The 22,796-nt window shown below is 46.4% G+C and overlaps 1 long non-coding RNA gene across 1 annotated transcript; it reads left to right on the top strand.

Moving 5' to 3' along the window:
• Positions 1-9,190: 9,190 nt before the first annotated feature.
• LOC147651808 (uncharacterized) lies at positions 9,191-10,825 on the top strand. The gene is made up of 3 exons (XR_015290212.1): positions 9,191-9,367; positions 9,709-9,799; positions 10,669-10,825. It is a non-coding gene; the product is annotated as an uncharacterized LOC147651808 (long non-coding RNA).
• Positions 10,826-22,796: the final 11,971 nt, after the last annotated feature.

Here is a 22,796-nt window from a genome sequence, read left to right as displayed (position 1 = left end):
TTTTTATATTTTTATTTTTATTTTTATTTTTATTTTTATTTTTATTTTTATTTTTCTTCTTCTTTTCTTCTTTTCTTCTTTTCTTCTTTTATTGTTTATTGTTTATTGTTTATTGTTTATTTTTAATTTTTAATTTTTAATTTTTAATTTTTAATTTTTTAATTTTATTTTTTAATTTAATTTTATTTTTATTTATATTTTTATTTTATTTTATTTTATTTTATTTTCCCCCTTTTATGGGCAGCATTTTAAGCTCCAGCATCTCCCAACTTTTTCCTTCCTGAGAGCTTTGCAAAATCCTGATTTTTATCTCTGGAAAAGGATTTCCAGCTGGAAAGGGATCTGATGGAGTTTGTAGGGCTGGGCTTGGTGAGGAGAGGGAAATCCCAGTTTTCCATGGGAGGGTTGCCCAGGATTTTCCAGGCCCTTGGGAATGCTTTGGTGCATTGGATGGGATTTTGGGGAGGAATTGTTCCCTGGGGCTGGGGGAGGCCCTGCCACAGAGTGCTCACAAATAAAGAAGTTTTTCCTCACTCTCAGGTGGATTTTCCTGTGCATTCCTCTCTTCCCTGGTCTGTTCCCTTTCCAGGGCGTTCAGTGCCCAGCCCAAATTCAATTTGTAAATCTGTGAATTTGTAAATCTATAAATTTGGAAATCTGTGAATTTGGAAATCTGTAAATTTGGAAATCTGTAAATTTGGAAATCTGTAGATTTGTAAATCTGTGAATTTGGAAATCTGTGAATTTGTAAATCTATAAATTTGGAAATCTGTATATTTGTAAATCAATGAATCTGTAAATCAGTGAATCTGTAAATCAGTGAATCTGTAAATCAGTGAATTTGTAAATCAGTGAATTTGTAAATCAGTGAATCAGTGAATCAGTGAATCAGTGAATCTGTAAATCTGTAATTCTGTAAATCAGTAATTCTGTAAATCAGTGAATCTGTAAATCAGTGAATCTGTGAATCAGTAAATCAGTGAATCTGTAAATCTCTAAATCTGTAAATCAGTGAATCTGTAAATCAGTGAATCTGTATATCTGTAAATCAGTGAATCAGTAAATCAGTAAATCTGTAAATCAGTAAATCTGTAAATCAGTGAATTTGTAAATCTGTAAATCAGTGAATCTGTAAATCAGTGAATCAGTAAATCAGTGAATTTGTAAATCAGTGAATCTGTAAATCAGTGAATCTCTAAATCAGTGAATCTGTAAATCAGTAAATCTGTAAATCAGTGAATTTGTAAATCTGTAAATCAGTGAATTTGTAAATCAGTAAATCAGTGAATTTGTAAATCAGTAAATCTGTAAATCAGTGAATCAGTAATTCTGTAAATCAGTGAATCAGTGAATCAGTGAATCAGTAAATCAGTAATTGTGTGAATCCATGCTCAGAGGCTCAGCAGAGCCTGGCTCCAAGCCTGCACAGCTGCTGGCAGATTTTGGCACCTCCAGCTGTAACCCAGGCTTGGATTTCTGGATTTCATTCCTCCTACCACAGGGTGAAGGGAAAATACATTTAAACTCTCATCCCAATTTTTAATTCCTTTTTTTTTCCTTCCTGTAGACATCCCACAAAGCTCGTTTATGGGAGCAGCTTGGGTTGGGAGTGTCTGCTTTAAATATTTTAGTTTCCATTTTATTACCTGCAGCTCCAATCAGGCTTTGCACGGTGCCGAGTCTGATCACAAATAATTTTGCTGCCAGACATCTTTAGTCCCAAAAAAAATGACTTTGAGAAAATGAGCAGTGATGCATTAAAATGCATTTTACAGAGGAATTATCTTTAATATGCTTTGTTGTTTTTTTTGGTTTTGTTTTTGGGTTTTTTTGGTAAAAAGTACAGTTGCTGCAAAACCAAAAAAACATCTGCCACACTTGGAAAAAGGATTTGCAAAATATCCCCGTGAATGTCTGGGGATCATGAATGGATTTTAATAACCACCACATCGATGAGGGCACGCTGCAGACACTGATTAATTATTAACATGTTTACAACAATTTTACAAATAATGGGCTAATCACTGCAATTATGTTTTTTTTCCAAGTGGGCAGGCTGGGAGCGGGGCTGTGCTCCCAGGAAATCCTGGAAAACGCCGTGTCCAAGGCTCTGCTTCCCAAGGTGCTGTTTATTTTTGTGGGCTATTGATTTCCTGCCAGGATGAAGTGGATTTAATTTTAACTGATAGTCCAGTGGTTCATTCTGGCTTTAAATTATTGGTGAGCCTCGTGTTTGCAGCGTTCCAGCGCCTGGGAAGGGAGGGGATTCCTCACAAACACCTGGGCACCGAGCAGGGAAAGTGAAATATTTCCCTGTGGGATTCCTGGACTGCTGCAGGCTAAAGGAGCCCGGGGAAGTAACTCAGATGCTGGATAAATGGAGACATAAATCCTGCTGTAAACAGGGAAAGAGCACAGGGAGAGGTGGATTTCTCACCTTTTCAGCTCCTCCTGTTTGGTCCTGCAGGAAGCAACACAGGACCCCAGAAGGGTTTGGGTGGGAAGGAACCTGCAACCATCTCATCCCACCCCCTGGGACACCTTCCAGCAGAGGCTGGGAATGTTCCAGAGGATCTGGACATGATCCTGTGCCAGCTGGACCCACTGGGGTCTCCTCCAAGCTGACCCAGTCTGGGATCTGCTGGTTCTGGTCTGGGTGTGGAGGCACTGAGGGAACGGAGATTTGGTGTTTTGGGTGTGGATGTGGAAGGGCTGAGGGAATGGTGATTTTGTGTTCTGGATGTGGAAATGCTGAAGGAACAGAGATTTTGAGTTCTGGATGTGGAGGTGCTGAGGGAATGGAGATTTTGAGTTCTGGATGTGGAGGTGCTGAGGGAATGGAGATTTTGTGTTCTGGATGTGGAAATGCTGAGGGAATGGAGATTTTGTGTTTTGTTCTGGATGTGGAAGTGCTGAGGGAACGGAGATTTTGTGTTCTGGATGTGGAAATGCTGAGGGAACGGAGATTTTGTGTTCTGGATGTGGAAATGCTGAGGGAACGGTGATTTTGTGTTCTGGGTGTGGAAGTGCTGAGGGAACGGAGATTTTGTGTCTTGTCCTGGATGTGGAAGTGCTGAGGGAACGGTGATTTTGTGTCCTTTGGGATTGTGCTGTATGAGATTTTCTGTCCCTTGGGAATGTGCTGCATGAGGTTTTCTGGGTTTTTGGGGGGATTTTTGGGGAGGTGTTAAATCCTGAGCAGCCTTTTCCATTAGACACCCAATCCTGACCCCAAACCCCTCTCCCCAGCCCTGAATTTTGCTGGAATTCCACAGAGCCCCGATGCCGCCTCCCCAGTCCCTTAAAACAGGATTATTGCCAAGTACACAAGCAGCATAATGAGCTGTGTGTTGTAAAGGCTGATTAGAGGCTGGATTTAGGGCTGGAGCAGCATTAATGCACAGCTACAATGTAACTGGGTTAATAACAATCAACTGATTAATGTCCTACATCTCCTGGCAGCCTGAGGAGCGGGCTGGGCTGATTAGCAGGGATGCAAACGTGCAGGGGAGCTCGGATCAGGGTGATCAGAGCCCAGAGAGGTGTTTGGGGCTGGAAAATTGGGAAGTGACCCGGTGAGAACGGGCTGGGAGCTGCAGCAAGCCTCAGGGGTTTGTGGTTCTGAGCACTCCTGGCTGCTGGAGGGAATGTTCCTAAGGGAAAGGCACAGGAGGTGTCAGAACTACAGAGTCATGGAATTATGGAGGCTGGAAAAGCCCTCCAGGATCACCAAGTCCAAGTTGTGGCTGATTCCCACCTTGTCCCCAGCCCAGAGCCCTGAGTGCCACCACCAGGAATTCCTTGGGCACCTCCACCACCTCTCTGGGCAGCTCCTTGCAGTGTTTAACAATCCTTTCCATGGAGCAGTTCCTGCACCAGGGCAGGATTAGGCTGATAGCAGGGCAAATTCCTTCATGGAAAGTGTTGGATGTCCCTGGAGGGATTTAAAGGCCGTGTGAAGGTGGGGACAGGGGTCAGGGCTGGCCTTGGCAGCTGGGTTCATATCCTACATCAAAGGAACTCCCTGACATGCACTCTTCCAAAGCACGAGGGAAGAAGTTCTTGGCTACAATGGCACAATCCAAACTTTATGAGAAGAGGAATAAAAGGTGCATGTGCCAAGGCTGAACCTGCAATAATAAATGAACGAAGCTCAGTGAGCAAAAGGAAGGAGAGACTTAAAAGGAGCGTGCAGGTTTTAAAACTCTAAATAGAGCTGCAGAAGTTAAACTGCCACAGCAAACAGAGCTCCCATCACCCGTGGGGAACAAGAAAAAGTCAGCTTGTGCCTGGACTGGGGACTGAGGAGGGGAATAATCAGTGTGTGGTTGTGGCCCAGAGCTGGAGGTGTTGCACTAAGGAAGGAGGAACACCTGTGCACCTGAGGAGTGGCAGGAAATATTTCTGTGCTGCTGACCTGTCTGGGGCAATCTCCGTGGTCCCCTCAACCTCCCAGGCTGTGGGCTGAGCACAGCCAGGCTGATTTCTCATTTCTCCTGCCATTTCCTATCCTTGAAGGCATTACAAAAAAAATCTGAGCAAGCTATTTTTAGCCAGCCTTGAAAGCACCTATTTTTTATTTTTCATTTTTCCCAGGCCTGATTCTTGAGGGGCAGCTTTGATTCTGCTTCCTTTTGTTTCTGTCCTCAATTCTGGCTGCCTTGAAGTGCAGCTTTCCTTTGGCCACGAGGTCCCTCTGGGCAGGGACCCTTCCCCGAGCACTGCCCCTGCTGCTGCTCCAGTTCCAGCACACCTGGGACCCACAGCGCAGATCCAAAGCTGCTTTTCAGCTTGCAGGAGCAGCCAAAGGCAAGAATTTGGTTTCAGCTGCAGGGAAAATGCTGGAACAAAGGACAAGCTGTGTCTGAAAAGGAAAATATCAGTAAATAATCCTGATCTCGTCAGTTCTGATGGAATTCTAACAGGAATGTTGGAATTGTCACTGAACTGAGTCGTTTCACCTCTGGAGGCCTGAGTTGATCCTCTTTGCTTGGATTCACATTTATGGGGGTGAATAAAGCTGGAGAGGTCAGTGCCAGCCTTGCTCTGTGCTGGTAACTGGTGCCACTGGTTTGACTGGTGCTCCCTATGGGGCAGCTGATCTCTCGTCCCCCAGTGCTTGACCCCACCCTGTTTGGATTCCTCTTTTCCATTTCCTTCCCATCCTTTGTCCTGAGCTGGAAGGACCCATCTCAAAGGCTCTTTAGGTATTCCCAATCATTAGGAAAATGAAATTCAACTTCTCTGAACTCTTTGTGTCTTTGTTTCGTGGCTTAAACTTCCTCCTCCCACCGACACTCATCAATCCTGAAGTCTCTGTAATTCCCTCCAGCTCGGTGAACTCCTCCACCTGTTCTTTGGTTTCTCCTCTCTCCATCCATTTCCCATCTCCAGGGCTGTGTAAGCGGATCCGAGGCAGCATCAGGAATGATCTGTCTCCTTCCCCCAGCCCCCAGAGCAGCAGATCCCATTGTGGAGCTGAGGAGCAGTTCCTCATTTGGAAGGATGATGGATGGGGTCACAAAACGAGTTATCCATGGGAGATCTGATTCAGAGAGCTGATAAAGCTGTGATTTCCCATTTGGGGGGAAATGTGTGATTAGGCCTCGTGGAGGAGTGGAGAAATCCCAGGAATACTCCAGACTGGAGCTGTCTGTGCTTTTCCCTCTCCATGGTTTGCTTGGAGCAGGAGGGATTCTCCTCAGGTGTGCAGGGAATGCTGCTGGCTGTGCCAGGCAGGGAAACTGGAGCAGGAGAAATCTCATTTGAGATTTCATTCCAGCTGTATTTATTTTTTGTTCCTGCTCAGAAGGACTAAGCCCTCTCCTTTCCAGGGCACAAAAAACCCCCTCATGCTCTGCTGTGCTTTAATTGCTTTTCATTTCTAGGGGAGAACGACTTTGCCTCTGTGCTGGGGGAAACTGCAGTTCCTGAGATCCAGGCACATCCCAGACAAGAATCCTGCAATCCCTGGGGCTGGAAAATCCCTCCCATCCAGGGAGTGCCAGCCCTGCCCCATCCCCACCGTGTCCCCAGAGCCCTGAGTGCCACCTCCAGCAATCCCTGGGACCCCTCCAGGGATGGGCACTGCAACCCTCCCTGGGCACTGCCAAGGCCTGAGCTCCCTTTCCATGGGGAAATTCCTGCTGCTGTCCCCCCTCAGCACTCAGGGTAGGTCAGTGAGGGAGCTGAGTGGCAGCAAGGAAGGAAAATCCCGTGGGGATGAGTTCAGAGCCTTCTGGTGTTCAACCCCTGCTCCTTTATTTCTGCCCTGGAGGCTGCTGAGGTTCTCCAGGGGCTTTAGGGATTTTCTTTACCTGTGTGGAGAAAGGCAGAGGAACAGAAAAGTCATTGTCACCTGTCTGTGCATCCTCCTCCTTGTGGCTCTTATTTTATATTTTCCCTAATACTACACACAAACCAGAGATTAGAACAGCAAAGGAGAAAGGGAATAGAAAAGCAGAAAAAGAATATTTTACCATTTTATTATTACATTTTTTCCCATTATTCACAAGTTTTTCTGTGTCTCCCAGACCCCAGCTTTGCTCCCTGAGCAGAGGAGCTGCTTTTGCTGTATTTGTGTCTTGCTGTCCACCAGAAAAGGATGTGAAGGATGTTTCCTATCAGCCATTTATTCACCTCTCTGGCCCTGCTGCACCAGGCAGCTCCGGGAATTTGGGCTCCAACAGGATCACTCTGTACTGGGGGATAAAAAAATGGGTAAAGGATAAACTGGGAAAGGATAAACTGGGTGAGGATAAACTGGGTGAGGATAAACTGGGAGAGGATAAACTGGGAAAGGATAAACTGGGAAAGGATAAACTGGGTAGGGATAAACTGGGTAAAGGATAAACTGGGTAAAGGATAAACTGGGAAAGGATAAACTGGGAAAGGATAAACTGGGAAAGGATAAACTGGGTGAGGATAAACTGGGTAAGGATAAACTGGGTAGGGATAAACTGGGAAAGGATAAACTGGGTGAGGATAAACTGGAAAGGGATAAACTGGGTAAGGATAAACTGGGAAAGGATAAACTGGGTGAGGATAAACTGGGAAAGGATAAACTGGGAAAGGATAAACTGGGTAAAGGATAAACTGGGTGAGGATAAACTGGGAAAGGATAAACTGGGTAGGGATAAACTGGGTAAGGATAAACTGGGAAAGGATAAACTGGGTGAGGATAAACTGGGTGAGGATAAACTGGGAAAGGATAAACTGGGTGAGGATAAACTGGAAAGGGATAAACTGGGTAGGGATAAACTGGGTAGGGATAAACTGGATAAAGGATAAACTGGATAAAGGATAAACTGGATAAAGGATAAACTGGGTGAGGATAAACTGGGTGAGGATAAACTGGGTGAGGATAAACTAGAAAGGGATAAACTGGGTGAGGATAAACTGGGTAGGGATAAACTGGGTGAGGATAAACTGGGTAAGGATAAACTGGGAAAGGATAAACTGGGTAAAGGATAAACTGGGTGAGGATAAACTGGGTGAGGATAAACTGGGTGAGGATAAACTGGGAAAGGATAAACTGGAAAGGGATAAACTGGGTAGGGATAAACTGGGAAAGGATAAACTGGGTAAGGATAAATTGGAAAGGGATAAACTGGGTAAGGATAAACTGGGAAAGGATAAACTGGGTGAGGATAAACTGGGAAAGGATAAACTGGGAAAGGATAAACTGGGTAAAGGATAAACTGGATAAAGGATAAACTGGGTGAGGATAAACTGGGTAAAGGATAAACAGGATAGGGATACACTGGGAAGCACCTGTTTAATTTTGGAGTAAAGCTGATTAGGTTTGATTCACAGCTTTAGTATCCAAATTTGTGCAGCAAAAACCTCTGGTGAGCGATGCTGGTGAAAAGCACGAGCTGGGGGAATTATTGCTTTGGAAATTGATCTTTTTGGGTTTTTTTCTCTTTGTTTCTGGGGCTGCCCCTGGATCCCTGGCAGTGCCCAAGGCCAGGCTGGACATTGGGGCTGGAGCAGCTGGGACAGGGGAAGGTGTCCCTGCCATGGCTGGGGTGGGTTTAAAGTCCCTTCCACCCCAAACCACTCTGGGATTCTCTGATGTTATAACAGGATATCAGATTTTTTGAGGACAATCAGTGGTTCCCAATGGAGAACATCTCAAAACGATGGAAGGAGAATGATAATTTCTGGATCCCAATGAAACATGCTCAAGAGAAAGAAAATCTGTCGCTATTCTGAATTTCAAATGGAAATATTCATAATCTCTTTAGCTGGATAATCAAAAATAAGGGAATCACAGAATGGTCTAGATTGGGAAAGATCTCTAAGATCATTGAGTTCAAGAGCTGAAAAACAATGTCTTGACATGTCCAGCTGTGAAAAGCAGTAAAATTAGTTTGAAAAGGTGACAAACAAAGCATTTGTGGCCCGGTGCCTCCCTTTAAATGAGGTGGAGCAGCTGCAGGCAAAGCGAGGTGGATCAAAGCTCCAGCACAGCTCTGGCTTCTCCCCCTCCTCCTGCACTCCTGGATCTCCCCAGATCCATCCCCACATCCATCCCCACATCCATCCCCACATCCATCCCCACATCCATCCCCACATCCATCCCCACATCCATCCCCACATCCATCCCCAGATCCACCCCCACATCCATCCCCACATCCATCCCCACATCCATCCCCACATCCATCCCCACATCCATCCCCACATCCATCCCCACATCCACCCCCATATCCATCCCCACATCCATCCCCACATCCATCCCCACATCCATCCCCACATCCATCCCCAGATCCATCCCCACATCCATCCCCACATCCATCCCCACATCCATCCCCACATCCATCCCCACATCCACCCCCATATCCATCCCCATATCCATCCCCACATCCACCCCCACATCCCTGCCGGGGCCCCAGGAGCACCAGGCCCTTTCTGTGCTGGCTGCTGGAGCTGAGGGCTGGTGGAAAACACCCAAAATTCCTTTATTCCTCTCCTCTCCTCATCCCTGGCTGCTCCTCCCTGCCCAATCCTTTCCTCCTGGTCAAGCAGTGTATTTTACATTAATTCCTCTGTTATTTTTCCCAGCTGGGGTTGCTGGAGAATGAGAACATTAATTTCCAGAGTAGCAGGGGTTTGCTCCTGATCGACGTCAGAGCCGGCTCGGAGCGCTAAAAATCTCATTTCTTCCCCTCTGTTTTGGAAGGTTTGGATGCAAACTGAGAAAAATTGAGGCAGGAATTTGTAACTGGGATGGCAGCAATAATGTCACACACGTCCTGCCCCGTGCTGAAGGTGCTGCTGGGACATCTGGGGCTCACCAGGGCAATCCAGGATAAATCCCACCATCCCCACCTGGAACGATTGTGGACGTTTTTTGATCAGAAAAGTACGGGAGGAACAATTATTACTTGGGAAAACCAAGGGAAATTGCAGAAATACATCAATATTCCAAACCACAGGCTCTCGAAACGCAAAACCCAAATTCCCAGATGTGGCATTTGAACCCATTTCCTGCCACGGAAAAACGTTGGCACCAACTCTGATTCGCATATTTGATGATGGAATAGAAAATTCAGGGAATGCTTTGCCATCAGGAGGAAATTTGGATTTTTCCTGTGCTTAACTCCCGTGCCTGGAAAAGCAACGGAGGGGGGAATAGGTGGGATGGTACCAAACTCTTGGATGTACCCAAAATTAATAATAATCGGATATTCTTTCCTTTTAAAGCGGATAAAAGCTGCAGGAAGAACTTTGAGGAGGTCTCTGGGGTACAACCAACTGCTCAAGTGCCTGAGATATTCCAAATTTTCCTTTCTGGGTGAGCTGTCTCCTCCTTCCTTCAGTCTGGGTGCTGGGAAGGAGGGAGGAACACGGGCTGAACTTGCTGTCAACTCTCTTAAAAGCTTTTTATTGTAGCTGGAATGTGTGATAATGGCCCCCAGAACCATCATTACAGTTAATTAAAGGTCTGTTTCTTTTTTCTGATGTGAGGGGTTCATTTTCTGCAGTTGATAACACAGCAATAAAACCTTGCTTTAGGCAAAATCTTGGTAGGCAAGGTCACAATTTAGAAGTAATTTGGAAATTGAAGGGAAAACCAGAAAGCAGCATCTGGTTCCTGTTATTTCTGAGTTGTGGAAGTCCAGAGGGAATGATTTTGAGTTAAAAGGAAAGGAAAAGAGGAACATCAGAGTCTGTGCACTGAGGGGATGGTCATGGGGAGGAGGTGAGAGGAGGACAGGAAATTTGGGGTAAACATCTACTTAAGCATGAAAATAATCAGATCTTGGTTTAATTTGGGTTGGGAAAGCAGAGCCTGCTTCCAGGGACAGGAAAAAGTCAGGATGAAGGCACAGAAATGTCAGGGTTTCACTACTTTTGTGTATTTTATGCAAAACTGGAGATTTGCACCTGTTGGGAGTGGAGCTGATGTGGGGCTGGGATGCTGTGGGGAGCTGCCACATACCAGAATTTGCCATCCAGAGTGAATCCATTCAGTGCTTGGAACCACCTGGGATCTCTTTAAGGAGCTTTGTCTCAGAACTTGTGGGGTCTCCACCCTTGGAGATGCTCCAGCCCCCTGGAACACCCCTGAGCTCTGGGAACTCAATCTTCTCACTGAATATTGAACCCAGATTATGGTTCCTCACTTTATGATTCAAAAACATTTCTGCACTTTCATTCCAGGACCAGCTGAGAAGCAGCAGGTGCTCAACTGGTCAAAAAAAGCCATTTCCTGAGATAAGAAATGTAAACCAAGTGCCAGTGGTGGAGATTTAATTGCTGCAAATCTGTTGAGTGGAAGCTGAGCTTTCTGTTCTCCAAAATAATCACGTCCAGCTCCCAGCCAGCACAGCTGTGCTTCAGATGCCTTCAAGTCTGTAGTAAATTTGTTGTGGATATTAATTAAAAGGTTAATTATGGTGGAGATGTTCTGGTACTCAGGTTTGCTGATGCTGGTGTGGAGAGTAAACACTACCCACCCCAAAACCAGAGGCACTGAAGGAAAAGGGGGAGGCCCTGGCAGGTTATCCAGGGGAATATCCCAGATTAACCAGGGGGAATATCCCAGATTACCCAGGGGAATATCCCAGGTTATCCAGGGTAGTATCCCAGGTTATCCAGGGGAATATCCCAGGTTATCCAGGGGTAATATCCCAGATTATCCAGGGTAATATCCCAGATTAACCAGGGGTAATATCCCAGGTTATCCAGGGGTAATATCCCAGATTATCCAGGGGAATATCCCAGGTTATCCAGGGGTAATATCCCAGATTATCCAGGGGAATATCCCAGGTTATCCAGGGGTAATATCCCAGATTATCCAGGGGAATATTCCAGGTTATCCAGGGGTAATATCCCAGGTTATCCAGGGTAATATCCCAGATTATCCAGGGGTAATATCCCAGATTAACCAGGGGAATATCCCAGATTATCCAGGGTAATATCCCAGGTTATCCAGGGGTAATATCCCAGGTTATCCAGGGGAATATCCCAGGTTATCCAGGGGTAATATCCCAGATATTATCCAGGGGTAATATCCCAGGTTATCCAGGGAAGTTGTGGCTGCCCCTGGATCCCTGGCAGTGCCCAAGGCCAGGCTGGACATTGGGGCTGGAGCAGCTGGGACAGGGGAAGGTGTCCCTGCCATGGCTGGGGTGGGATGGGGGGGATTTGGGGTCCCTCCCAACCCAAACCAGTCTGGGAATCTGGGATTTGGGGCTGAACAAGGATGAGGTGGGAAGGGTTTGCTCTGTGTGCTCCCAAAAATGTCTGATGTGACTCTGCCACTGTGAACTCCATGAGAAAGTAATCCTTGGAACACACGAGAAAATGTTTTTTTAAAAGCAGGAAAAGGTGTCATCTGGTGATAAGAAATTTCCCACCTGGTGGCAGAAAAACTTTAATAGCGATTAATATTGAACCATGTAAAGGTTTGAAATGACTTCTGGAATTTATAAAGAGTAAACAAAACAGAGTCAAATCCCCAGAATTTAATCCTCAGAACTGCAGCTCTGCATCTCTGAGGTGGTGCCAGTGAGCTTGGACCCTGGCAAGGATTGGAAAATAAATTCCTCACTGGAAAATAAATTAGTTCGGCATTGCTGGGTGCTGGAAAAGCCTCCTTGGTGCCACTAATGAATCTCTGGGGACCCTGCCTGTGGAGCTTGGAATGAGAAGCAAAATTAAGCTCTGAAGTTCTTTGAAGAGAAGCAGTGCCTATAAACAAGATGCACTTCTGGGATCCTGGTGGATAAAAGTGGGTGAAAATCTGGGTTCCTGCGGAATCCAAGGAGTTCTGAGAGGTAACTCACTGCAGGCCGAGGTTTAAATGGGTGAAACTCTTTTCAGGGCCCCAGAGGTGCCTCATGGCCCAAAATCTCTTGAAATCTCCAACATCTGAGCACGTTAGCAAACATTCCATCTTCTTTCCAGCAGGGAGCAGGGCAGGAGCCAGGCTCCAGTGAATCCAGGGGGCGGCTGGAAGGCCTGGGCTGCTGCTCATTCCCGAGAGGTTCTGTGCTGTCACTGCCCACCCTTGGCTGGGCTCTCCAGGATGCTGCAGATCCCCACATCCTTTCCTGGGGCATCTTGGAGGTGTCCAGGTGGCCCTGGAGCGCCCAAGGCCGGGCTGGGAGCAGCCTGGGACAGTGGGAGCTGTCCCAGCCCACGGCAGGGGTGGCACTGGGTGGCCTTGAGGGTCCCTTCCCACCCAAACCAGTCTGGCATCCTGTGATTTTAGGATAAACACGAACTGGCAGCAGGATTCACATTAACAGATCCAGCGTTCCTGCTCTGCAGCAAACCCCCACCCCCATCCCTCAGAATTTCATTTTCAAGGCTTTTTCTGCCAAAATCTGGAGCCTGTGTTGAAGCCACAACAACCCTGACTAGAAAGACTCTTTCTTCTTGAGACAGAGCTTCAGAAGAGAGCAGAAGTTGCAGAGAGAACTGAGCAAGTCCTGGCCTTCAGGGTGCTTTTAAAATGCAGGAGTTGTGGGGTGCAGGGCTGGTTTAATGGGATATTTATCTCCCTTGGAGAAGTTTCTGCTGGCAACCTTGAAGATGTAACAGGCTGCAGTAATAAGAGTTCACTATTCATTAAGAGATAACTTCTGGTTTTGGTTTTTTTTTTCTATCAGAGATTTGTTTCCTAAGACAGAGTCTTTTTTCTCTCCCCAATTTGCTAAATTTTCTAAGTTCAGTGAAAGGGATGGAAATAAATTTCCGGCAGCAGCAGTGGAAGCCCGTTGGATTGTTCTGTCAGCATTCAGGAACACACAGAATCACACAATGATTATATTCAGGTGCTTTATTGAGGAGATCTGGGTGTCAGGGGTGCACAGACACAAATCTGACCCCACTTGGTTTGGAGTTGAACATGTTTTATACTCTATCATTATATAATTTACATTTTAATTATTAAACTTACATTGTTCTATTGTTTGCATTGTTTTTACCCAAGCATGGATTTCTCATGATCCCCCCCAGCACCCTAACATTGTTCCTCATGTTCTCTAAACAATAATTATATCTAATCACATCTAGCAATTGTGTCATTTATCATATACTGACCACACAGGTGCAGTTTGACCTGATCTTTAGCAAGCACAAGGTCTGACATTTCCCAGGGCCTGCTTTTCCCAGGGCTTTCCAAACCTAACTTTCTTTCTAAGTCCCTGAATTTTCTAAGATTTTAGAACCTTTTACTGTCAGTTCCACTTGTTCCTTCTGGTGGCGGTGTCCCCCTGTAACACCCACACCGGGGATGAGCTGTGGTGCTCAGGGAGCACCAGGGAATGTTTGTGGGATCAGAGATTCCCACAGCCTCGGGCAGCTGTGTCCCTGCAAGTTCCAGGAGAGCTGAAGGATGCTCAGAGCTGGAATTCCCTCCCTGGAGCAGCCTCATCCTTGGATGTGTTGAGGGCACCGTGGTCTGTGAGTGTTCCAACATCATCCAAACCAGAGAACTGATGGGTTTAATTTAATTTTTCTGCCTCTGCTATAATGACTGGTTAATTTTTAAGCCATCTTGCAGTGTGAGGGTTATTTTTCTTCACCTGTCCCACACGAGTGGCCGTCCCCGCTGCGCGGGCAGCACCGGGATGCTCCCGCATTTCAGAGCTGCTTTACCCAGCCCGGACCTGTAACAAAACCCATCATAAATCTACATAATTCTGAGTGTTTGCTGCTCCTTAAGCCATTAAACAGAGAATATCCAGGGAAATCCATCAGTGTCTTCCCACCCAAGTGCCGCAGCCGGCGGAGCGTCGGTGCTGACGGACTTCTCCGTGCTTCTCCTGAGAGGAGTAATTAATTCTGACTTTCCCACAGCAGAAGAGCTGGCTGAGCATCCACATCAATCTCCCTCAGAAAAGAACCACGTAAGGAATCGCTGTTGGGGTCACAACAGAGTTTTTCCTTTTTTAGAACTGGGAAAAAAAAAAGTGGGAGCTGGAGTAGCGGCGCCAGGGAAGTCCCAGCAGCATTTTTGTCTCTGTCTTAATCCTCTCTGCTCTGGAAACGGCTCCTCCCAGGAGTTTCCTCTCCAGATTGAGCTAGAGAAGGAATTATGTAAAATCAGAGACCAGGGGATGAAGCACAGCTGGACTTGGAGGGGGTACAGAGGAAAGCCAGGGGGTGCAAGTGAAAAACCAAACTGCTGTCGGGAAAAGAAGGAGTGGGAGCTTAGGGAAAAGATTCCCTGGCTCAGGATGAGTTGTTGGGCAGGGATGGGAATGGAGAAGCACAAAAAGCTCTTGGAAGTCAGTGTGGAAAGGAAGGAAGAGGGCAGGAGCTCACTGCAGGCCGAGGTTTAAATGGGTGAAACTCTTTTCAGGGCCCCAGAGGTGCCTCATGGCCCAAAATCTCTTGAAATCTCCAACATCTGAGCACGTTAACAAACATTCCATCTTCTTTCCAGCAGGGAGAAGGGCAGGAGCCAGGCTCCAGTGAATCCAGGGGGCGGCTGGAAGGCCTGGGCTGCTGCTCATTCCCATTTCCCTGGCACCAGGGAGTGCAGGAACCCCCAGGAGAAGGAGGGGAGAGCCACGGATCCCTTGGTGCCAGGCAGGAGCATTGCCCAGGGATAGTCCTGGAATGTCAGTGCCATTAAAAAAGGGATGAAAGGGCTCTATGCTGTCTACAGAGTGTGGATAATTAATGAAATGCAGGATAATTTAATGAAGATATTTTCAGGAGCTCAGGGTTTGATGGGTTTGGGAATTTATTCCATTAAACCTTCAGTTCTCAGCGGAAGAGAACTGGATCAGTGACCCCTAAAACAGTCCTGCCATAAACCCAACCACACCGTGCCCTCCTCTGGAATATCTGCCCCTGGAATATCTCCTCTGGAATATCTGCCTCTGGAATATCTGCCCCTGGAATATCTCCTCTGGAATATCTCCTCTGGAATATCTGCCTCTGGAATGTCTGCCTCTGGAATATCTCCTCTGGAATATCTGCCTCTGGAATGTCTGCCTCTGGAATGTCTGCCTCTGGAATGTCTGCCTCTGGAATGTCTGCCCCTGGAATGTCTGCCCCTGGAATGTCTGCCTCTGGGATATCTGCCTCTGGAATATCTCCTCTGGAATATCTGCCTCTGGAATGTCTGCCTCTGGAATATCTCCTCTGGAATATCTCCTCTGGAATATCTGCCCCTGGAATATCTCCTCTGGAATATCTCCTCTGGAATGTCTGCCTCTGGAATGTCTGCCTCTGGAGTCAATCATCTGGAGAGGAGATGATTTCTCCTGGCAGCTCTCGGAGCTGTCCCAGCTCCTGGGGACACCACTGGTGCCTCTGGATGTTTGGTGCAGCAGGATCACGTGTCAGACTTCATCACAAAATTCATCCCAAATTCTCTCCAGGTCTGTGCACCCCTCCCTGGGAATCAGCTCTGCTGGATGTTCTGATTCTGGAATCAGGGGATTCTGGAGTCCTTCAGAGTGGAAAATCATTCTTTTCCTGCTCACCAAGCCCAGCCCTTGGGCAGCACCATGGTCACCACAGTGTCCTCAGCTGCCTTTCTCTGCTCTCATCCAATCACTAAAGCTCCCCCTCTGGAATTTACACTTTTCCACGATTAGGAATAATTTTATTTTGGTTCACAGAGGGCCTGAAATGGGGAGGGGACACATTTGTGTGTAGAACATGACTGTGTGTGCTCGATCCCGGTGCTCCAGTGGGTGAGAAAAGCTTCCCAGAGGAATTAATTTCTCATTAATTAACTAATTCAGGAAGGATTTCTTCCTGGAAAGGCCTTGGCAGGGGCTGCCCAGGGAGGTTTGGAGTCCCTGCCTCTGGAGGTGTCCAAGGAATTCCTGGAGGTGGCACTGAGTGCTCTGGGCTGGGGATCCAAGGCTGGACTCTGCTCCTGGAGGGCTTTTCCAACCTCAATAATTCTGTGATTCTTAAGGAAAAGCTCATTTTCAGCAGGCAACATTCATCCATCAAGCACGTGCCGCTCCCTAAAATGATGTGTGATCCCTGAACTCGGCCAGAAATATAAAATTGTGAAGGTGCCACCAAATGTGGCATCCCCTGCCCACAGCAACCCCTGGTAAATCACACAGCTCTCACTGCAGCCACCACTCCATAATAACAAAATGATTAGAAAGCCATAAAAAACAAAGTTGTTTTGTCAGGATCATTTCCTCCCTGATCACAGGGCTGCTGCAATGTGGCTCTGGGCTTAAGTGATAGATGAGAGCCATTAACAGAGCCAGGGACCTTCCCAGGCTGTTTGTAACCAAAATGAAAAAGGAACTTTGCCAGAACTGGGTGGTCTGGAAGCCTGGAGAGGGCTTGGGTGTTGTGGTGGGGTTGGTATAAAATTCAGCCTCTCACAGCCATGAATTGTGTTATTATTCATGAATAATTTTATATTTATTATTATTTTGATGGTATAAGGTTAGAAAATTCCCTCTTACTCCTCTGTTCTGGGGCTCCCTGAGACCCTCCAGCCATGAAATGACAGGATCACAGGGCGGTTTGGGTTGGAAGAGACCTTAAAGTTTTGTTTGAAATGCTTTTTTGTGTCTCACAGATGCAGTTTGACTTCTCTCCCTCTGCATTTATCACTCCAATGTGAAAACAAACACGTCCAGCTCCAAATGTTTTTCTGGGTGATATAGGGAATGTTTCTGGCTGCCCTCAGCTGTCACTGAACACACAGACCTGCCTCTGTAGGGATAATGAAAATAAATCATCATTTTGTGTTGTTCCAGTGTCCTCACTGGGAGGCTTTGCAGCTGAAACCTGGGGTTATCACTTGTGACGTGTGGTGTGAGAGCAGCAGCTGCTGCAGCCACAACAGCTCTGCCTCTCCAGGAGAAAAATCAACATTTTTAACCTGGAAATATTGGCCCAAACGCCTGCAGTGAAAGGTGAAAGAGATGGAATGTTCCTGTGCTGGAGGAATGCTCAGGCAGTTTGTTTTCCTTTAAAAGCTTTGGAATGTCCTGTCCAGGCTGAGCGATATTTATTGCAAAATGTAAAGAGAAGAGGCAAAGATGAGAAAAGGAAATTTAGGGAGCTGCTTTTGCCAGGCACAAGGGGAAGCGCCTGCAGCTTTCTGTTCTCACTGTCATGATATAAAAACCTCTTTATTATGGGCTGGGCCTGGGCAGCAAAGGGGGAATTCTGTCCCTGTGTCCCTGAGCCCAGGTGAGCCCCCACCTGCAGAGCTGGCCCAGCACAGGAGGGACCTGGAGGCACCAAATGATCCGAGGATGGAGCAGCTCTGCTGGGAGGAAAGGCTGGGAGAGCTGGGATTGTTCACCTGGAGAGGAGAAGGTTGGGGTCACCTCACTGTGGCCTCACAGAGCCTGAAGGAGCCAACAAGAAACTGGAGAGAAACGATTTACAAGGGATGGAGGGACAGGACATGGGAGAAGGACTTTCCAGTGCCAGAGGGCAGGGCTGGGTGGGATTTGGGGCAGGAATTGTTCCTGGCAGACCCTGGCACTCCCAGCCCCAGTGTCCAGCCTGGCCTTGGGCACTGCCAGGGAGCCAGGACAGCCCCAGCTGGGGCAGCTCCCAGTGCTCACCTGGCCCAGGTGGCCTCAGGTGTCCTGCAGGAGCAGCTCAGGGCTCCTGCTGCATCCTCAGGTGCCATTCCCTGCACGGGGCCTGGGGAAACCGGGAACATCCAGGTCTGCAGGTGACAAATCCCAAAGGCAAACCCTTGAAGTTCCAGGTGGATAACGAGGCTCTTCCAGGGGATCTATGGGATCTGCCTGGGGCCATCCAGCACTTCGGACACTTTGAGTGCAGCAGGGACAGGAACGGAGCTGGGAAGGGGCTGGAGAATTCCTGAGGAGTTGGGAAGGGGCTGGAGAATTCCTGAGGGAGCTGGGAAGGGGCTGGAGAATTCCTGAGGAGTTGGGAAGGGGCTGGAGAATTGCTGAGGGAGCTGGGAAGGGGCTGGAGAATTCCTGAGGAGCTGGGAAGGGGCTGGAGAATTGCTGAGGGAGCTGGGAAGGGGCTCAGGCTGGAGCAAAGGAGGCTCAGGGGGAATTTCTGGCTCTGCACAAGTCCCTGGCAGGAGGGGACAGCCGGGGGGATTTGGGATCTGCTCCCAGGAACAGGGACAGGAGGAGAGGGAACGGCCAGGGGTGATTTAGGTTGAAAATTTGAAAAAATTCCTTCCTGGAAATGTCTGCCCAGCCCTGGAACAGCTGCACAGGGCAGGGCTGGAGTCCCCATCCCTGGAGGGATTTCAGACCTCTGTGGATGTGGCACCTGGGGATGTTGTTTGGTGCTCCAGCTGCTGGAGGAGTTATTTCAGATTCATTCTTAACAATTTCTGGAGATTTCTGTTTGCTACATGCCTCTAAACACCCAGAGCTCTTTTCTTTTATTCCATTCCCCCTGGGTTTTCTCTGACTCCTGCTGGATTTCCCCTCAGCTCTAGGGGAGCCCCTCTGTGTCTGCCAGCTCCCAAATCCCCCCGTCCCTAAAAACCCCGGGTGCTTTTCACCCCTTATTCCTGGCATTTCCTGAACTTTCTCGAGGTTTTTATTTCCCCTTTCCTTCCCATTTCCCTTCACTGCCTGGGGATGTGATGATGGTTCAGTCTCCAATTTCCCTGATTCATCATGTGAAATCCACTGACAAAATCTCCTGCTCTCAAATCCTAGAACACCAGGGAGAAAATTTGTTTTCTAGCCAGGATGCATTATGGCTTTTAGGACTTGGAAACTGCATCCTCAATAGCATTACATTTATTTTATTTTTTTGTTATTGGGTCGGATTATTATTTTGTTCTGTAGGAACAAAAGTCCAAGGAAATTTTTTTATTCATTTCTTCCCTTCTTTTTCCCCCCTCCCCTTTTACTTCCCAGGATTAAGACCTTTCAGTCTCAAAAATCTTTATTTTGGTGAGCAGCTTTCCAACCCCATCTGAACCTCCATGGTTTTTCCCCACCAGCTTCAGCATCAATCAAATCCTTTTAAATGTCAGTTGTGTTTCTTCCTGGGTCATTATTGTTAATTTTGCCATTTGAGATGCTACAAACTGCCCTTGCACTGTGGAGAGCAGTGCAGAACTGGATCATTGCATCCTTGCTTGGCTGATTTTTTCCATGGAATAGGCTGGGAATGTTTGGGGGGGTTGATGGGAGGAGGGGCAGAATTTTGGGGTTGTTCCAGTCTGACCTTTCTGCTTAGGCTTGGAATTTTCTGCTTAGGCTTGGAATTACCAGACAAACCTTGGCCAGGGGGTGTTTGCTGCCTGCAGTCACAGGTAAGTGCTGTTTGTGCTGTTTGTGCGGCTCCTTGGGCTTGGGAAAGGATATAAAACTGGAAAACTTGGTAAAAATGGACAAATTGTTCTCTCAGTGGCCCAAAGGGTGACAGACCTGTCTCTACCCAAAGCCAGCCGAGGAGGTTCCTGCCTGCTGAGAGCATCTGACAAGGAAAACGGGTGGATTGAGTCTGCTCACACCTGCAGGTACCTCCAGAGGGTTTTTCCCTGTGGAAAAAGGGAATTCTTGTGCTGGGAACCAGCCCTGCTGTCCTGCCTGGAGATCAGCTGCTCGCTCCTCCTCCCTTTCTTGCCCTAAGTGGACTCCAAGCCCAGCACAGCCTCATTTTGCCCTCTGAAATTCAATGTTTTCTGGTGCTTTCTCCCAGTGTTTGATCTGTATTGTCTAATTCTTGGAGCCAATCTTCTCGTTCCAGACCCTGCCTCGTTTTCACTGCTCAAATTAAGGTTCCAGCTGTTTTCCTAAAGTAAGAATCTGTTCAGCTCTAATTCCTGAAGTGGTATTAGACTTTTTTTTTTTAATTATTACAAGAAAGGGCCAGAATGAACCTTCTGCTCAACTCTGATCCTGTGTAAGGAGAGGAAACTGAATCCATTGCTCACTCAGGATGATTTTCACCGGAGGATTACAGTTTTTAAAGGGCAAAGAAACCAGAGTTATTACAGACAATTAAAGAACCACTTCTTATCCCTGTGCTGGAAAAATGAGGATGCTGAAGAACTCCCTAGGGAATCTCAGTGCTAATTCCCCCTGTTCTTACTTCCCTAATTGTCTAAGAGGGTGTGGGGGTAAATCTGCCTTTGGTTATTGGTGTTGCTGTTCCAGGATAATATCCTGGCCCTGCTGGTGGTGTGGGCTTTCTTTGGGCTTATCCTGGGAAAGAAATTTTAAAATTTTTAATTTTAAACAGATCTTTGCTGCCTTGCTCTCCCTCTGAAGGGTGTGAGCAGGGTTAGCACGTCCTTTATTTGCTGATATTTTCATTGATAACGACGTGAGCTACAGCTCTTGGGTATTTCAATAAAGGATGAAGCTTTCAGGATCTTTTATAAACAACGTGTCAGGAGTAGAGTTAATAGAGCTGAGATCTTTGTGCTTGGCAGGTGGCTCCAAAAACCCAGGAATTTGGCTTCCAAGGCCAAGGAATGTTGCAGTAGGAAGATGCTGAAGTCCAGTCTTAAGGCAGGAATCAGACAGCACACCAATGTGATGTGGAGCTGAGACCTTTATTTCTTGCTCTTGCATTACTTATATAGCTTAAGCCAAGCATCTAAAAATGGCATACAAACTTATTGCTCTGATTTATAATATTGTTTGCATTCTTTTCTCTACACGTTACTATCTTTATCTTAAAGTAGCCACCAGATGCTTGCAGACCTTTGTTTGATCCTTGTTCTTGCTCAACAAGCAGGACAATTTTATGGCCTTGTTTTCCTTGGCAGTCTGCTGTTAGGGTCAGCATGCTCTGTAGCTCAGATGCGGGTCAAGGCAGGTATTCTTTTGATCCACATTCTTTATTTGGCACTACATGAAGATGACATTATCCTTTTATAAAGAGGCTGCAAGCCAAGCACACCTGCAGAAGCTCTGACAGGAAGGCCCAGGCAGCACACTGGGATTATCTGGCAGCACTGCAGATGTTGCAATATATATTGCAGTGATCAGAGTCACTGGAGCCAGGGGATGGTGCAGGCTGGCAGTGGAAACACCAAGCTGAGCTGGCCCTGGACACCTCCTGTCCCCACAGGGTCAGTGGGACCATGGCTGGGTTTGGAGGACAGCCAGCAGCGGTGACAGTGAATCTGTCCCCAGGGCCACCCCTGCCATCCCTCTGTCCTGCAGAGCTTCCCACTCACCCTCAAAGCTGGGAAATGGAAACAGAGGGTGGGAAAGAGCCCTGCCTGCAGGGATTCATCCTGAACAGGGTGAATGTTTCCTCCTCAGGGGGAGAAACCCCTATAATCATTTATATTCCTTATAAAAATACTTATGAATCATAAGGATTTTTGAATTTGCTCCTTTCCAGGGTGGAAAAGGAGCCTCTCTGGGAGGGGCAGAGTGGAGGCTCAGAGGAGGGGTCTGACCCACAGCTGGGGACCTGGAGATGCTCCAGCAGCTGCCCCCAGCCCAGGCCTGGGGATTATCCAGAGCTGCTCTGGTTTCAGCAGCTCTGGCAACACTTCAGAGCTTTGCTCTGTGCTCTGCAGGCCTTGGTATGGGCTGAGGGTACCAAATTCAAGGTACAGCCTAAAATATTTATATATAATTTTATAGATATAATTTATCTATAATATATATATTATGGCTAGAATATATATGTATGTATTTCTATTTATATTTATTATAGATATAAATTAATATAAATAAATATTATTAATATAAAATTAATTAATAAATAAATAAAATAAAATAAATAAAATAAAGTAAAAAATAAATAAATATAAAAAATATTATAATAAATATAATTATAGAAAATACATTAAATAAATATATAAATATAATAATTAATATAAATATTTAATATGCACAATAGGAATATATTTAATTTATAAATATATTTTAATTTATAATATATAAATATTATATTTATTATTATAAATATTAAATATTACGAATATATAAATATGTATTTATATTATATAAATATAAATATATTTAATATATATGTATATGTATTTAATATATATTTTTTATATCTATATGGAGATCGATTTCTGTAGCTTTAAGAGTCACAGAACCCTCAAACTCACCCATGATTCTCTGATCTGATGAATTGATGTGGTAATTTTGGACCTGCCTGGGAAGATGTGGTGTACAAAACCCCTCTTTGGGCAAAAGCTGCTTTTGAATTTTGATCCAATCCATATCCAAGCATTTTCTCCTCTCAGATGACAATTTTCCTGTGGCTGCTGTGACTTTTCTGGTGTGTGATGCCAAAATTTTGGCTTCTCCTTGCTGGTTTTGCCCTCTCCCATCAATAACAGCCCTTGGCCGAGGTTTAGAAACCTGACAAATCGTTGGCAGTAAAACAGATTTGCCCACAGA

This window comes from Cyanistes caeruleus, chromosome 8 (assembly GCF_971803275.1).
Source record: "Cyanistes caeruleus chromosome 8, bCyaCae1.hap1.1, whole genome shotgun sequence".
Lineage (NCBI taxonomy): Eukaryota > Metazoa > Chordata > Aves > Passeriformes > Paridae > Cyanistes > Cyanistes caeruleus.
This window is presented reverse-complemented; position numbering and strand designations above follow the sequence as displayed.